This window comes from Hetaerina americana, unplaced genomic scaffold (assembly GCF_022747635.1).
Source record: "Hetaerina americana unplaced genomic scaffold, ioHetAmer1.1.p SCAF_111, whole genome shotgun sequence".
Taxonomy (NCBI): domain Eukaryota; kingdom Metazoa; phylum Arthropoda; class Insecta; order Odonata; family Calopterygidae; genus Hetaerina; species Hetaerina americana.
This window is the reverse complement of record NW_027286193.1, coordinates 97,289-104,069: the sequence shown is the minus strand read 5'-3', so window position 1 is coordinate 104,069 and position 6,781 is coordinate 97,289.

The following is a 6,781-nucleotide window of genomic DNA, read 5'->3' as shown; positions in this document are numbered from 1 at the left end:
ATTGTGGTGATGTTGACAAATCCTAATTTTTGGAGGGGTTAAAAAAACTCCGCAATGTTGGGAGATGTGTATATTTCTAAAAGGGGACAATGTTGAAAAATAAAAAAAATTGTCTGAAATGTGGTTTCTTCATTTCTAACATGGGTACTTATTGAACTGACCTTGTACATGAAAAGAAGTTGCAAGAAACGTTTTAACGAAGGGACTGAAGGAACAAATGAAATTATTTTAACAGAAGGGTCTGAGGATGGTGGATGGAAGAGATAGGTATGGTGAGATATGCAAAAGTAAAAATTGGATAGTGGATTTCTAGAAGGGTAGGAATAACATGTAAGGTGTTGGGAGTGGAGTGGATTATCATCTGTGAAAGATCTGTGAAATTGAAAAAAATCACCATTTAACTTTTGTTTCCAGAAGTAATGATTATTTATGGAATATTTATTATTCTGTATAAATCTGAGGATTTGGTGGAGAGAAGTCCTTATGAAAAGGACATAGCATAGATTTGAAAGGAAACTATCTCAATGGTCTGGGTAATTACAGATTCTATCTTTTTATGGATAGGATATAAGAAAGGACCATTTAGTTTGATATGGATAGCATCTGTTACAATGTAAGTATGGCTCTTTGTTATTCAGCTGTATATGTAGAGAAGAATAAAATCAGGGTTTGGGAACATCCCAATCATTGTAAATACCTTGCATGAGGCCGGACATGATTATTAAGTCTAATATTGAGGGATGTGATACACTGTCCAAAATTAGAGGGAATGGCAAAGTTGGTGATTAAGAAGATAAACTACATTATTGGAGGTCGTGATGAGAAGGTAATTGGTAAGAGAGTTAAAAACTGTATGGGATACAAGTGAGATTCTGGTTTTTAAAACAAATATTTTACATATAATTTTACTGCTGGGAATGCGAGTTATTAATAGAAAAGGTTGAGATGTTAACAATGGGATTGTTGGATTTGAGGTGTGATAAGTTGGTAGGGCATTTGAAAGTTAACAAGGAGCATTTAGGAAAAAGATTGAAGAGGGAACTATCAAGTTTGAGGATAAGCTAGAGATCTTTAAGGATAGATCCGTCTCCCTGATTCATGAAATCCCTTGGTACCAACCTAGGGTATGTGCTGGGGAATGGATGTATTAGGGAATTGAAACCTTTAATATTTTGTTGAATGGATCATTAAGCTCTGGCTCTGTGTGGCTTTGTATCATAGTCATTGGACAGAAAGAAAAACATAATAGAAAGTGTTATTTTTGGAGAGAAGGTCGACTGTTAAGATAAACCAAAGGGAAGCAGGATTAGGGGATTCACAGTGCTGCTCTACCAATAACATTAATCCACAACACTTGCAAATTGGCATGCATGCAGACTACATCTTGAAAAATAAACTTCACTAATATTGCACAAAATGTTAAAAAAGAGAATAAACAGTTATCAAAGGCATTGGCTTTTGGCTTTTGCAAATAAGGAACATTACAAAGTTCCTTGAAATTTGGTTTTGACATATACTGTTGGTATACCCAATAACAGTTCTATCTCACTGAATAGGAAACACTGAGGGCAATGAAAGGGTCTTGCCTAAAGAAAAGTGAAAAACTAATAGGCATGAGACCTTACCTTGTTCCTGCAACAGATCCGTTCCCAGGCATTTATCCTCTTGAGGAATGTCAAAATGACAGTCTTCCTTAACATCCACTTCCTCATTTATGAATAATGAAACATCTACATCTTCCAATTGGTCCTGAGGAATGTCGAAATAAAAGTCTTCCTTAACATCCACTTCCTTATGAAAGGATAATGAAACATCTCTATCTTTCAATGGGTCCTGAAAGACAAACATTACAGATAGAGTGAGATCCCATTTCAGAGAGAGATGTGTTTTCATAGAACAATAACGAGTAATGGAAGTATTAATATTCTCCTAACAACTTTTGCAAAAAGAAAAATAGGAACTGAATTCCCCATTGGTCAAAAAACATTAGGAGGAATGAAAGGATAACAAACAACCAAGTTCAACCATCAAGATAAAAGAGGGTTTTCAAGAAAATAAATAGGATAGTTTTATTCCAAAGAAACTGAGGGAGATGCCGCAAAAGTAACTTTTAACAGAGTCATCTGCTAATTTGCATTTCAATGCAACAATTTCAGATTGTAGCGGCATCTCCCCCAGTGTCGTTGAAATTTGTCAATGTATAAACACCATAAGTGTTAAAAGTTGGCTTTTACCTTGTGGGATGTGGCACGTTGTGCATAAATACCAATGCTTGTGACATTGTAAGCACAATAATTCAAAACAACATCCACTTCCTCTAAAAGCCCAAAAATTTCAGAGTTTAAGAGGACGCCTCAGTAGCTTAAGTGGCTAAAGAACTCGACCAGATATTGAGGGATCTGGGTTCAAATCCCAATCAATGCGAATGATTTTTACACTCTGAAATTGTTGCAAGGAAAGTTTTACCTTAAATAGGCTAGATTTAATATGCAGATGGTTAATTGTGTACACATTATTATACATACACACACAACATTATATATAAACACTCACCAAATTCTTTGCTTCTACATTACTGCACCAATGATTTTCACCTTCCTGAATTCATGCAACCATTGACAGTTCTACATCCTTTTCTGGAGCAAAAGATTGTCTACTAGAATTCTCAGCCCCTTCTTTTACAATAAACAAGTCATCTTTGACATTCACGGCACTACTGCCAACAGTGTCAAAGGCGAATGCATCTTTAATGAAGTCTTTCTGAATCACAGTGGGCAACTAATGGAAAGCATAAATTGGTTATAATATCATAATGGCAGATGATTAACATTTACAAATAAAAGCATCAGGACAATACATCTTTCCAGTTAAGCAAATACTAGAAACAGCAGTAAAAAAAGTAATCACTTTAAGCTAACTTGGTAATTATTTACTTTGTGAAACAACATTTGTTTTGACTGCATTGCATAATAGCTCAACTCTTTAACCTAGATCAATACCTTGCTGTATTTATTAGTGGCAATCCAATTCTTCCAAGTGCTCACGAAATAATTGACATCTCTATCAATTATTTCTGTTCAAGGCGAATGATATGAGATGCTACAGCACTACTGAATGTAAACAATTTGCATGACGTACCACAAACCATATCCTCTCCTAGCCTCTTTGCAGCTTTGTTTTCATTGCTCAGGACATCACCCTCCTCATTATAAACCATTAACACAGCAATCAATGGGAACCTCCATTTGGCAGATGATAATGTTATAGTTCACCGAAAGTTAACCCTCACATGTTATTATGTGAAATTCAGCCATTAGCAGTGTATTAATATTTAGGGGTACATATATTCATTCACTGTGCCACCAATGGTTTTTCAGGATTACATCTGGTAACAAAATAGGATTGAAAATGCTGAAGTCCATGGTATAGAGTGACTATAGTGGTGTGTGTACAAATCCAATTGAAGTCTCCCAGTTGGCGATTCAATATCTATCACCTGAGGATCACACCTCAATCTACCACTTATATTTCTTCTTAATCCCATTTAAATAGCAAAGAAACATCCTGCCTTGATAACATTTAATAAAACCCTTGTTAATTCATTGGAAAAACCTTTAGTATGAGGGAATGTCATTGATAGACATATTACACCACCAAATATGCAAAATTATATATCAGGGTGGCAAAAATATGAAATGAAAAAGTAAATATAAACCTAATCAACATAGACCTAGCAAAAGATAGAATACCATTGGTAGAAGTAAACAGAACTGACAGACTTGATTATTGATCAGGTCTTAATGCCTCTGAGCAATCATGAGGAATAAATTGACATAATATACCATCACATATAAGACATAATAGGGTATGTTTCACTCAGGGAAACCCTTGATAGTGACTGCAGAAAGATATGCAATACTGTGCAATGGAAGAGATGGTGATGAGGAGGGAGACCATGGTTTATGTGCAACTAATTCCTGTAGGGAGAAAGAAATTGAGTTCTGCAGGAGAGAGACAGGGGATAGTCATCAACAAACTTGGCGATGAATAACCAAAACCAAAAAATGTATTTGAATACAAGGAAAAGTTATTCCAGGTGACTCAGAAGATTATCAGTAAGATTACTTATTATATTCAAGAAAACATTTCCAAATCCATTCCAGAGAATATGCAATAAAAGATTCCCTCTAGCTCAAAGCTGTATTCGTTTTTGATATTGTTCAAATTAATGCATTAATTTTATAGAATACATTTCCGTTTTTTTTAACTTTTTACAACGAGGAAAATTATCTCTTGTGACAAATTTTCCTAGAATATAAAATTTAGAAACTTTCATTTTGCCCCTTTCTAGGATTGGGTATCTTCGCACACTTATTAATAACTGGCATTGATCATGACCTTGGTGATGACAAAATTCTTTTCCCGCAGATTCGTTTTCGCAGAGGAATATAGTATTCGTTGTTGATATAGTTCAATTTAGTAAATACAACTGACCTCTTCTCGATTGGTTATCAAGTCTTTCGTCGTAATATTGCACCCCTTTTTCATGCGATCATAGAAAACAGACAAACACTCGCTACATCGACGCTTAAATAGCCGGTATTCAGTCAGTAACTCCATGCAGGAAGAAAACACCAACCAGGGATGAATTTCATCCTGCACAACCTGATTAAATATTTCATAAACAGATATTCACCAAATAACGCACTAAACTTCTGGTCTTAATATCACCATTATTTTACAAAAGAGTATACGCGATATACAAACGAACTTCTATCTCATGTAAGATTTTTTACACATATAACATTCTAAGCACTGAACACAGACAACTAAACTTACTTTGAAATCTATTAAATCTTCTACAGTCTTTTGCAGCATGATTTGTAATTTACTATTCTCGCCGAAAACATTGATCAACAGTCCACGACTGTTTAAACACAATCTGCACACTTCAAATTCGGCTTTATCGCACATTATGAAAGTTTTAGACTACTCCGAATGATTTACTTTACAATCTAACCCTAAATAATTCTGCAATATGTCACAGTTTACTTGAAATAGAACTAAAGTTTATTTTAACAGCCGAAAACTCAAAGTAAACAACTCAACAGCTGGACAATTGCATTCCGTACTTCATCTGTCACACTCTTCAATGGAATTGAGTGATATGGAAAAAAGAATCTTAATCCGATCAGATATATGTCTGGGTATTTCAATGTAATCTAGTAATTAAGGGGAGGAAAAATAATTCCGTTTTATATAATTTTATTAGTTAGTGAAGAATGACCGGCATTCTTTGGTATTATATACAAATCGAAAAAACTAAAAAGGTCTAATATGTTCCGATTATTCATTTGAAAGACCTGGATCAAAAGATTCAGATACGTTTTGCTGATGATTGCTAAATGTAAGAATAACCCAGTATTTATACAAGCGAAAGTTATTGTGCGTTGTAGACATATAGTGTATTAAAAATATTACAAGTTCCATGTAACCGTCTCTTCATTCTGTTCCTACCTGAATACACATCAAAATATATCTTCGACCCGTAGGAACGGGACTTTGACGAACTGAATCTTTTTCTGACGACTTGAATCGATGTCAAGTTAACATTGAACGTTGTTTGTCATGGTTAATCAGATAATGAAGATCTCAAAATAATCTTAATGTAATTTTAACTGTCAATGTTTCGTGATACGTCTAATAATTCCCAAATATGTTCTAATGTTCTGACCCAGATTCAGATCGACTCTACTCGTATCAATCCTTTGATTTACAAGAAATACCGCAGAAATAAAATGAACAGATGAAGAACCAAACGCAAGTGCCCAGCTGGGAAGTTTTTTTGTTTACTAAGGTTTTTTATCAATTTTGAACAGTAATTCAAGTAAATTGGGAACGATGTTATCATATATTTACCGTTAGGTACTTCAGTTAATCCGTGTCCGACACCTGTGACACTCCATTCTGCTCAAATCTATTTACATACACACTTATTCCGCCTTAAATTTACTTTGTTACTGGATTAGACGTGAATCACCGAGTGGGATTCGTCTACTTGTGTAATATGCGGAATTGTGATCCTCTTCCTCCAAAGAGTCGGTCATTTTTATCGACCCTTTTGCTCTTGCACATGAACTGCTGTGTTGGAGAAAAAATAAGAAGAATGAAATGCCAATCGCAAGTTGTCGAAGCATTTCTGATGTTGTATTGTGTGAATAATCGAACTATTTCACGTAATTTTTGACAGATGTTTATATATTTAACGTTATATTTTCCGGTCAATCATCCGACGTAATCTAAAACGTTCATAATGTGTGATAAAATTGATTTTGTGGTATGCAGATTGTGTTTAAACAGTGGTGGGGTTCTGATAAACATTTTCGATAAGAATAATAAATCGGAATTTATGTTGGAAAACACTATAGAGGATTTGATAAATGTAAAAGTAAGTGAGTTGTATGTGTGATGTCCTTTCTAAAATATTTTTTGAAGATCTTCGTTGTACTTAAAAGCAATTAGTTCATGGAATACGTAAGGTATTGGGGAAAACTACAGGGATTAGTAGACAAGAGTAGATTTCAGCATTATAATGTCAAAATAATGTTTTGATGTATTTTATCAGGTTGTTGAGGATGCAAATTATCCCTGGTTGATTTGTTCGAACTGCATCGAGAAGGTTACGGAATTCCGGCTATTTAAGAATCGATGTGCAGAGTGTCTGTTTGTTTACTACAATCGTATCCAAAAGGGGAGCAATCCTGTGACGGACGGCTGGTTA